Source organism: Coregonus lavaretus (assembly GCF_964263955.1).
Source record: "Coregonus lavaretus genome assembly, contig: HAP1_SCAFFOLD_2902, whole genome shotgun sequence".
Lineage (NCBI taxonomy): Eukaryota > Metazoa > Chordata > Actinopteri > Salmoniformes > Salmonidae > Coregonus > Coregonus lavaretus.
Genome location: NW_028165226.1, coordinates 32868 through 45000, shown reverse-complemented (window position 1 = coordinate 45000; position 12133 = coordinate 32868). Strand labels below are relative to the sequence as shown.

Below are 12133 nucleotides of genomic sequence, written 5' to 3'. Positions count from 1 at the left end.
GTATTTCGGTATGTCTTTGTGAGTGTGTGTGTATTTCGGTATGTCTTTGTGAGTGTGTGTTTATTTCGGTATGTCTTTGTGAGTGTGTGTGTATTTCGGTATGTCTTTGTGAGTGTGTGTGTATTTCGGTATGTCTTTGTGAGTGTGTGTTTATTTCGGTATGTCTTTGTGAGTGTGTGTGTATTTCGGTATGTCTTTGTGAGTGTGTGTGTATTTCGGTATGTCTTTGTGAGTGTGTGTTTATTTCGGTATGTCTTTGTGAGTGTGTGTGTATTTCGGTATGTCTTTGTGAGTGTGTGTGTATTTCAGTATGTCTTTGTGAGTGTGTGTGTATTTCGGTATGTCTTTGTGAGTGTGTGTGTATTTCAGTATGTCTTTGTGAGTGTGTGTGTATTTCGGTATGTCTTTGTGAGTGTGTGTGTATTTCGGTATGTCTTTGTGAGTGTGTGTGTATTTCGGTATGTCTTTGTGAGTGTGTGTGTATTTCGGTATGTCTTTGTGAGTGTGTGTGTGTTTTTGTCTGACTACTCTCCCAGGTGTGGCTGGACGCTGCCACTCAGATCTTCTTCTCCTATGGACTGGGTCTGGGTTCGCTCATTGCCTTGGGAAGTTACAACTCCTTCAACAACGATGTATACAGGTAAGAAACCCCCACAGCCTCTCCTTTATGCCTTATGCCCCTGTTAGTGACCCACTGGTTTCAAACCTGGGTCTCCTGTCATGTGTGCATCAAGACTGTTAGCCCTCTGAGCTAAAGCCTGTGCATTTTCTCAGGGAGCTAACGCACATCTTCAGGTAAGGCTCATCAAACGACTTCTGTTACATGTTAAAAACCTAGATGATGGAACCATTCTATTTGCTTTGATTCTATACTTCTGAGTTCCACTCCATCGTTCCTCTCCCTTTCATTTGTTCTATCCTTTTCTTGTTATTGTCTTCCGTGGTGTTCCATTATGGTGTCCTGTCTCCTTACCAATACCAAACATGGGTTGTGTTTTTCTCTCCTGTCAGGGACTCCCTCATCGTGTGCTGTATAAACTCCTTCACTAGCATGTTTGCGGGCTTTGTCATCTTCTCCATTGTGGGCTTCATGTCGTACATCACCAAGAAGCCTGTCCAGGAGCTAGCTGCCTCAGGTACAGTACAGTTAACTCACCCTACTGCAGCATTCACTGTTATTCACATCAGAGTCAGCTGTTCCTGATTAACACTATAGAGTCAAACCGAGCTGTACTACCCTGGTCTAATTACTCATCCAACATAGTTGCTGGAACAGTGCTGGAAAGGACAATGTCAAAATAAAATATAATAAAATATAAAGGATGTTCAGACTCTACAGCAGGGGTGTCAAACTCATTCCACAGAGGGCCGAGTGTCTGCGGGTTTTTGGTATTTCCTTTCAATTAAGACCTAGACAACCAGGTGAGGGGAGGTCTTCACAAATTAGTGACCTTAATTCATCAATCAAGGGAGGAGCAAAAGCCCGCAGACACTCGGCTCTCCGTGGAATGAGTTTGACACCTTCCTATAGTGTCAATCTAGCACTGGGTATCTTCTTCTTGATACAGTAAAAGTAATTAATTGATTAATGCCACTGATTGGCCACAGACTCCAATCACCTTTTGCCTGAGGGTCTGAATAAGTCCCTGATTAGAGGGGAAGAATGAAAATCAGCAGCACTTCTTCTGACATATGAGAAAAGGGATCATAGTGCTCCTAATCAACTCATCAATTAAAAAAGGAAGCCAAGTATAGTATTGGTTTCTTAGATGCATGTAAGATACAATAAAGGACTGAAGTTATATCACTTTGTCAGGAACATCAAAATATAAGCTTTTATTCAACAGAAGAGATTTCATATGGTACAATAATTATCATGGTGTGCAGTACTGTGTCCATTTGAGTGTGAGTATGCACTGTGGGCTGAGGCTCACTGATGTACTGTTATGTGTAACTCTAGGCCCAGACTTAGCTCACTGTGTTTGGGGTGGTGTGTAACTCTAGACCCAGACTTAGCTCACTGTGTTTGGGGTGGTGTCTAACTCTAGGCCCAGGCTTGGCGTTCTTGGCTTATCCCCAGGCCGTGACTCAGCTGCCCATGTCCTCCCTGTGGGCCATCCTGTTCTTCTCCATGCTGATGATGCTGGGGCTGGACAGCCAGGTGAGGATCCCACCTAGAGTCACGTGACTCCCAGATAACTACCAAGGGAAGAGAGGTGTTAGTGGTGGGAACCAGACAGACAACAGACAAGCCAACATTACAATTCCTTACAGTAGAACAAAGAGAATAACAGAACGGCTGGTGGACATGTGACAAGTGGCTTGTTGCTACCGAGTAGATGTTGCATAGAATTCCCACAGTTATTTCAATTTTCAACGGAATGCACAAAAAGTGAGTGTCCAGGTGACCCTGCAGAAGCTAGCTCGCCTGTTAGAGGTCTCTGGTGCAAGACCTGAGTGAACCAACGTGTGTGTGTGTGTGTTAACCTGTGTGCTCTGCCTGTAGTTCTGTACTGTGGAGGGCTTCATCACAGCTCTGATGGATGAGTTCCCCATGGTGCTGAGGAAGAGGAAGAAGGTCTTCATCCTTGGCGTCTGTCTAATGTCCTTCCTCATCGGCTTCTCCAACATCACACAGGTAACACAGTGTGTGTGTGTGTGTGTGTGTGAATGTGTGTGTGGATTGTGTGTGTGGATGTACTGTTTGTTTAGGGTTAGCGTTTGTGTGAGAGAATGTGTTTATGCGTCTTTGTGTGTATATTTGTGTGTGTATGAGGGCGTGCCCGTGTGTGTGTGTGTTTAGCCTTTTAACAAGCCTCTACGGCTGCGATGCTTCCCCAGGGTGGTCTGTACGTCTTCAAGCTGTTTGATTACTATTCTGCCAGCGGGATGTGCCTCCTCTTCCTTGTCTTCTTCGAAACCGTCTCCATTTCCTGGTTCTATGGTAGGACACTGTCAGCTTCTATACCATTAGGAGAATATAGGATCTATATTCTGCACTTTTCTTATTTTCTACATACATACAGTGGGGAAAAAAAGTATTTAGTCAGCCACCAATTGTGCAAGTTCTCCCACTTAAAAAGATGAGAGAGGCCTGTAATTTTCATCATAGGTACACGTCAACTATGACAGACAAAATGAGGAAAAAAATTCCAGAAAATCACATTGTAGGATTTTTAATAAATTTATTGGCATATGATGGTGGAAAATAAGTATTTGGCCAATAACAAAAGTTTCTCAATACTTTGTTATATACCCTTTGTTGGCAATGACACAGGTCAAACGTTTTCTGTAAGTCTTCACAAGGTTTTCACACACTGTTGCTGGTATTTTGGCCCATTCCTCCATGCAGATCTCCTCTAGAGCAGTGATGTTTTGGGGCTGTCGCTGGGCAACACAGACTTTCAACTCCCTCCAAAGATTTTCTATGGGGTTGAGATCTGGAGACTGGCTAGGCCACTCCAGGACCTTGAAATGCTTCTTACGAAGCCACTCCTTCGTTGCCCGGGCGGTGTGTTTGGGATCATTGTCATGCTGAAAGACCCAGCCACGTTTCATCTTCAATGCCCTTGCTGATGGAAGGAGGGTTTCACTCAAAATCTCACGATACATGGCCCCATTCATTCTTTCCTTTACACGGATCAGTCGTCCTGGTCCCTTTGCAGAAAAACAGCCCCAAAGCATGATGTTTCCAACCCCATGCTTCACAGTAGGTATGGTGTTCTTTGGATGCAACTCAGCATTCTTTGTCCTCCAAACATGACGAGTTGAGTTTTTACCAAAAAGTTATATTTTGGTTTCATCTGACCATATGACATTCTCCCAATCCTCTTCTGGATCATCCAAATGCACTTCAGACGGGCCTGGACATGTACTGGCTTAAGCAGGGGGACACGTCTTGCACTGCAGGATTTGAGTCCCTGGCGGCGTAGTGTGTTACTGATGGTTGGCTTTGTTACTTTGGTCCCAGCTCTCTGCAGGTCATTCACTAGGTCCCCCCGTGTGGTTCTGGGATTTTTGCTCACTGTTCTTGTGATCATTTTGACCCCACGGGGTGAGATCTTGCGTGGAGCCCCAGATCGAGGGAGATTATCAGTGGTCTTGTATGTCTTCCATTTCCTAATAATTGCTCCCACAGTTGATTTCTTCAAACCAAGCTGCTTACCTATTGCAGATTCAGTCTTCCCAGCCTGGTGCAGGTCTACAATTTTGTTTTTGGTGTCCTTTGACAGCTCTTTGGTCTTGGCCATTGTGAAGTTTGGAGTGTGACTGTTTGAGGTTGTGGACAGGTGTCTTTTATACTGATAACAAGTTCAAACAGGTGCCGTTAATACAGGTAACGAGTGGAGGACAGAGGAGCCTCTTAAAGAAGAAGTTACAGGTCTGTGAGAGCCAGAAATCTTGCTTGTTTGTAGGTGACCAAATACTTATTTTCCACCATAATTTGCAAATAAATTCATTAAAAATCCTACAATGGGATTTTCTGGATTTTTTTTTCTCAATTTGTCTGTCATAGTTGACGTGTACCTATGATGAAAATTACAGTCCTCTCTCATCTTTTTAAGTGGGAGAACATGCACAATTGGTGGCTGACTAAATACTTTTTTTCCCCACTGTACATCCCGTTTAAACACTATCCATTTGTACTGCTACAGTTAATAATAACAATACATTTTATTTTAAGTGCTTTTCACGACCCCCAAAGTCTCTTTACAAGAAGATCAGCAGGATAGAAAGTAATAAAATCACATATTAAAATAAGTAAGTATAAAAGTACACTAAACATAATGACAGACTGACTAGGGAGAACACTAAACATGATGACAGACTAACCAGGGAGAACACTAAACATGATGACAGACTAACCAGGGAGAACACTAAACATGATGACAGACTGACCATGGAGAACACTAAACATGATGACAGACTGACCAGGGAGAACACTAAACATAATGACAGACTGACCAGGGAGAACACTAAACATGATGACAGACTGACCAGGGAGAACACTAAACATTATGACAGACTAACCATGGAGAACACTAAACATGATGACAGACTGACCAGGGAGAACACTAAACATGATGACAGACTGACCAGGAAGAACACTAAACATGATGACAGACTGACCAGGGAGAACACTAAACATGATGACAGACTAACCAGGGAGAACACTAAACAAGATGACAGACTGACCAGGGAGAACACTAAACATGATGACAGACTGACCAGGGAGAACACTAAACATGATGACAGACTGACCATGGAGAACACTAAACATGATGACAGACTGACCAGGGAGAACACTAAACATGATGACAGACTGACCAGGGAGAACACTAAACATGATGACAGACTGACCAGGGAGAACACTAAACATGATGACAGACTGACCAGGGAGAACACTAAACATGATGACAGACTGACCAGGGAGAACACTAAACATGATGACAGACTGACCAGGGAGAACACTAAACATGATGACAGACTGTCCATGGAGAACACTAAACATGATGACAGACTAACCAGGGAGAACACTAAACATGATGACAGACTAACCATGGAGAACACTAAACATGATGACAGACTGACCAGGGAGAACACTAAACATGATGACAGACTGACCTGGGAGAACACTAAACATAAGAACAGAATGTCCATGGAGAACACTAAACATGATGACAGACTAACCAGGGAGAACACTAAACATGATGACAGACTAACCATGGAGAACACTAAACATGATGACAGACTGACCATGGAGAACACTAAACATGATGACAGACTAACCAGGGAGAACACTAAACATGATGACAGACTGACCAGGGAGAACACTAAACATGATGACAGACTGACCAGAGAGAACACTAAACATGATGACAGACTAACCATGGAGAACACTAAACATGATGACAGACTAACCATGGAGAACACTAAACATGATGACAGACTAACCATGGAGAACACTAAACATGATGACAGACTAACCATGGAGAACACTAAACATGATGACAGACTGACCATGGAGAACACTAAACATGATGACAGATTAACCATGGAAAACACTAAACATGATGACAGACTGACCAGGGAGAACACTAAACATGATGACAGACTGACCATGGAGAACACTAAACATGATGACAGACTGACCAGGGAGAACACTAAACATGATGACAGACTGACCAGGGAGAACACTAAACATGATGACAGACTGACCATGGAGAACACTAAACATGATGACAGACTGACCAGGGAGAACACTAAACATGATGACAGACTGACCAGGGAGAACACTAAACATGATGACAGACTGTCCATGGAGAACACTAAACATAAGAACAGACTGACCAGGGAGAACACTAAACATGATGACAGACTAACCATGGAGAACACTAAACATGATGACAGACTGACCAGGGAGAACACTAAACATGATGACAGACTGACCAGGGAGAACACTAAACATAAGAACAGACTAACCATGGAGAACACTAAACATGATGACAGACTAACCATGGAGAACACTAAACATGATGACAGACTGACCAGGGAGAACACTAAACATGATGACAGACTGACCAGGGAGAACACTAAACATGATGACAGACTAAACATGGAGAACACTAAACATGATGACGGAAAGACCATGGAGAACACTAAACATAAGAACAGACTGACCAGGGAGAACACTAAACATGATGACAGACTGACCAGGGAGAACACTAAACATGATGACAGACTAACCATGGAGAACACTAAACATGATGACAGACTGACCAGGGAGAACACTAAACATGATGACAGACTGACCAGGGAGAACACTAAACATGATGACAGACTGACCAGGGAGTACACTAAACATGATGACAGACTAACCAGGGAGAACACTAAACATGATGACAGACTGACCATGGAGAACACTAAACATGATGACAGACTGACCAGGGAGAACACTAAACATGATGACAGACTGACCAGGGAGAACACTAAACATGATGACAGACTAACCATGGAGAACACTAAACATGATGACAGACTAACCATGGAGAACACTAAACATGATGACAGACTGACCAGGGAGAACACTAAACATGATGACAGACTGACCAGGGAGAACACTAAACATGATGACAGACTGACCAGGGAGAACACTAAACATGATGACAGACTAACCATGGAGAACACTAAACATGATGACAGACTGACCATGGAGAACACTAAACATGATGACAGACTGACCATGGAGAACACTAAACATGATGACAGACTGACCATGGAGAACACTAAACATGATGACAGACTAACCAGGGAGAACACTAAACATGATGACAGACTGACCAGGGAGAACACTAAACATGATGACAGACTGACCAGGGAGAACACTAAACATGATGACAGACTGACCAGGGAGAACACTAAACATGATGACAGACTAACCATGGAGAACACTAAACATGATGACAGACTAACCAGGGAGAACACTAAACATGATGACAGACTGACCAGGGAGAACACTAAACATGATGACAGACTGACCAGGGAGAACACTAAACATGATGACAGACTGACCAGGGAGAACACTAAACATGATGACAGACTAACCAGGAAAGTGAACTAGACGGAGGATAAAAGCTAAGACAACAGAGAATCTGGGTAAGCCTGTGTGAAGAGGTGTGTCTTTAGTTTGGACTAGAATATGTGTATGGATTGTGAGGTTCTGACATGGAGAGGGAGGGAGTTCCAGAGTTGGAGAGCTGCACTGCTAAAAGCCGGGTCTCCCATGGAGCGGAGCCTGGCGTGAGAGATGGTGATGAGGCCAGTGTCAGAGGAGCCAGGTGGGAGTGTAAGGGTGCAGGAGGTCAGTAAGGTATGTGGGCGCCAGTCCATTGAGTGCCTTTATAGGTGAGCATGAGCAATTTAAAGATGATCCTGTATTGAACTAGGAGCCAGTGGAGTTTGATGAGGGTGGGGGTGATGTGGTCCCCAAGGTCTGGTGTGTGTGAGGACTCAGTTGAAGTTTGAATATGTTGAAACTGGGTCAATCCACAGGGTTAGTGGAAAATAATAAAGGAAAATGTCTTTATCAAATATATTTTCCTTAATTATTTTCCACTAAACCTGTGGATTGACCCAGTTTCTTGATGAGGGAGTTGGGGCCCATGAGCATGATCTCAGTTTTGTGGTAATTTAGTTTTAAAAAGTTATTGCTCATCCAAGTTTTCACTTCACGGAGACAATCAACAACAGCTGGCATTATAAAGTCAATGCAGGTTAACTACCGAGCTAACTCGAAATCACATCAACAGTCCCACTTGGGATATAGCCTACAGATAACTTTTGGGCTGTCTTGACATATAACCTTTAAACCGTCACCTTGTGTAGTTTGTTCAATGCACTCTCCCTCTCTCTCTCTCTCTCTCTCTCTCTCTCTCTCTGTCTCTCTCTCTCTCTCTCTCTCTCTCGCTCTCTCTCTCTCTCTCTCTCTCTCTCTCTTAGGAGCTGATAAGTTCTATGGGGACATTGAAGAGATGATCGGCTATCGGCCCTGTGGCTGGTGGAAGCTCTGCTGGAAGTTCTTCACTCCGGCAATCTGCCTGGTAACTGCCATTTCCATTCAGGCTTCTCATTGGTTGTCAATGTGTTTAAATCCCCAGGGAAATCAAACACTGGTTGCGTCCCAAATGGCATCCGATTTCCTATATAGTGCATTATGTATTTATTTTTTTCCAGCTTCCAGGAATTGTGAATAGATCCTTGCGACATGGGGCTGTGCATTATCATGCTGAAACATGAAGTGATGACGGCTGATGAATTGCATGACAATGGGCCTCAGGATATCGGTATCTCTGTGCATTCAAATTGCCATAGACAAAATGCAATTGTGTTCGTTGCCCGTAGCTTATGCCTGCCCATACCATAACCACACCGCCACCATGGGGCACTCTGTTCACAATGTTGACATCAGCAAACCGCTCGCCCACACGACGCCATACACGTGGTCTGCGGTTGTGAGGCCGTTTGGACAAATTCTCTAAAACGACATTGGTAGAGAAATTACCATTCAATTATCTGGCAACAGCTCTGATGGACATTCCTGTAGCCAGCATGCCAATTGCAGGCTCCCTTAAAACTTGAGACATCTGTGGCATTGTGTTGTGTGACAAAACTGCACAATTTAGAGTGGCCATTTATTGTCCTATCTGGCCGGCTTGTCTTATCTGGCCAGCCGTTGTACTTGTCCTATCTGGTTGACTTGTCCTATCAGACTGACTTGGCCATCCTGGCCAGCCGGCCAGATCGGCTTGTCCTATCTCGTCGGCCGGGGTTGGGAGATCTGGTATACATCTGCGATGTAGTTGGCCTGGAGCGTCACCTATTTTAATGTGAGGTAAATGTTTCTGTGTGTGCAGGGAGTGTTTACCTTCAGTGCCATTGAGATGACCCCCCTGACCTTGGGGAAGTACGTGTACCCGGCATGGGGGCAGGGGATTGGCTGGGTCATGTCTCTGTCATCCATGGTTCTGGTGCCGGGCTATGTCATCTACATGTTCTGCACCTCCAAGGGCAGTATCAAACAGGTACACAGTCAACCAGCAGATCCCACATTGCTCCATATCCTTCCCCTTTGGCCCTAACCCCTCAATAATAGCATGTCTGTAGGGTCTGGATAGGTAGATGCTTGCACCATATTGCTTCCACTATACAGATCTACAAATATCGAGGGTTGGGGCTAAGGGGAAGGGGTAGAGAGAGATTGGGGACTGGCTAGACATCTCTACCTCTCTCAGTTGCTCTCTCCTTCCGTTTTCTTTATTTTTTCTATCTCCCTCTATGACTCTCTCTCTCTGTCCCCCCTCTCTCTCTCTCCCTCTCTGCCCCCCCCCCTCTCTCTCACTCTCTCTCTGCCCCCCCTCTCTCTGTCCCCCCCTATCTCTGTGTCCCATTTCACTCACTCTCTCTCTCTGTCCCCTCACTCACTCACTCACTCTCTCTCTCTCTCTCTCTCCCCTCACTCACTCAATCTCAGTCTCTGATCACTGACTAAGTAGACTGACTGATCTACAAATCACCTTGTATCCTTAATAACTTTTCATTATGATTTGTAGATCAGTCAGTCTGCTTAGTCAGTGATCAGCTACTGAGTAGAATTGATGCTCTCAAACACGACTTTCATCTCTGTATACACCTCTTCTCTCTCCGTTTTTCCCCTCAACCCACCTCTTTCACACATGAGAAGAATAAATAAATTGCCTTAGCTATGAAACGTCATTTATCAAACAACAGCCCCATTATAATGGAAAATATCACCTTTATGCTGTAGTGAAAAGCAGACCTGCGTTCAAATGGCATTTGTGCATGATTGAGATTGCCTGGCACAATAAACCAATAGAATAGTCCCAAAAGATGGGCAAACACTACCCAACTGGAATTCCAGGTGGGCTCAAACAAACCCTCAACATATTTTAAAGATTTCAAAGGCTATTTGAATCCAGGTCTGGTTGAAAGTATTATGAGAAATCACCTTTAAACTGTAGTTGAAAGTATCCCTCATTGCTGGTTCCCTGTCTGTCCTGAACAGCGTTGGCACAAGATGACCACCAGCGCACCTTGGGAACATGCTGCCGTCACACACCAGAATTCACACACAGGAAGTGTGGGCGAAGCCGCCGTCTAACTGGGAATAGGATACAGTTGACCCCTGGGCACTGATCTAAGGTCAGTTTAGTGTCTCCCTACTAATGGTTAAGATTAGGATTTTTGGGAGTGTAAACTGATCCTAGATCTGTGCCTACCGGCAACTTCCACCCAGAATTCCTGAATGCGCCAGACACCTAGTCAACACAGGGGGTGTATTCACTAGGAACCAAACTAACCAAACGGAACCCAACAGAAGCAAACAGACCGAAACGGGGAGTGACCTACCTGAATTTGTCCAATAGAAACTAATGTTTCCGTTAGGAGTAAACGATTTCTGTTGCGAAACATTTCGCAACTATTTGCTACGGTCTTGCTCTAATGAATACACCCCAGTATTCAGACAGAGAAAGGCATCATGGGAGATGCCCTGGCCAAAATGCGTCCATTCCATATGTATCCTCTGGAACTGAATGGTCACATAATATAATGGCCTATATTATTGAACAATACAATGTTTTTTTCTTATATTGTACGCCGCTGTATACAATTAATAAGGTGACACCTACTTCTTCAAACAACGATCTATACAAAGTCATTGTGGCCCACTTCGGCTTACGAACAAATACAAAGCATTTTATAAAGTATCTGAATACATTGAAAAATATAATTTTTATTTTAATGTTTTATGTCTGTTTCTTCTATGATGCAGTATACGGTACATATTCATTAGAGGTAACATTCACCAGTTTAGCGTTTAATGTAACAGTTATAATAACAGTTCGTACTATAAATAACGGTTTGTACAATATATTAAACATCTCTTAAATGTTTATAACTGGCCCTTACATTAAGATACTGTATGTTTGTTTGTATGTACAGTTTTCAACTGTAAATATTATTCTGTGAGTCCAAATGGTGTTATAGTGAATGAAATGAAACAAAACGTGTTCAATAATGTACTGTATGAAGTAGCCCTATATAAAGGTACAAGCCATGAATTTAAAAAAAAAAAATTTCTCATCGCTAAAATTGTACTATGAGAAGGGATTTGGTTGGGTATTGCTCTGTTTCTTTCAGTTCAATAAAAGCAAACAAAACCACACACACAAATATATTTAATTTAGTGTCAACTCTTTTATGCTAGCCTCCCTTTTCACAGATAGGCCTGCTGTTTACCGTCTCTCACAACACAAAAGGTTCAATACACATGAACTTGAATAATCTCTACAAATGGAACAGACATGCACTCAGAGGAGAGTTGTTTATCTCTCCTCTGTTTATCTGTTGCATTGTGAGAGCCATTTAGTGTTTTTATATAACTAGCATATAAGTCAGGCAGCCACAATAGCCAAAATACTGCAGAGAGCGCTGATATTTCCTTCCCAGTACTGCTGAAACATGGGACACAGTTTGGGACACAAAAAACAAGGGACACAGTGGGAGAAGCCACTCGTTACTATCTATGAGTAGGGCCAGGAGTTACTCCTCACCT

At 43.4% G+C, this 12133-nt stretch overlaps 1 pseudogene across 1 annotated transcript in view; it reads left to right on the top strand.

The window, feature by feature from the left end:
• The window catches only part of LOC311116107 (sodium- and chloride-dependent GABA transporter 1-like), a 26454-nt pseudogene extending 15776 nt beyond the window's left edge, over positions 1 to 10678 (top strand). Inside the window, exons 7-14 of the transcript in view lie at positions 537 to 640; positions 1012 to 1136; positions 2049 to 2161; positions 2507 to 2638; positions 2842 to 2944; positions 8500 to 8600; positions 9414 to 9581; positions 10583 to 10678. The product of the transcript in view is annotated as a sodium- and chloride-dependent GABA transporter 1-like (transcript). The remainder of the gene's footprint in view (positions 1 to 536; positions 641 to 1011; positions 1137 to 2048; positions 2162 to 2506; positions 2639 to 2841; positions 2945 to 8499; positions 8601 to 9413; positions 9582 to 10582) is intronic.
• The last annotated feature ends 1455 nt before the right edge of the window (positions 10679 to 12133 follow it).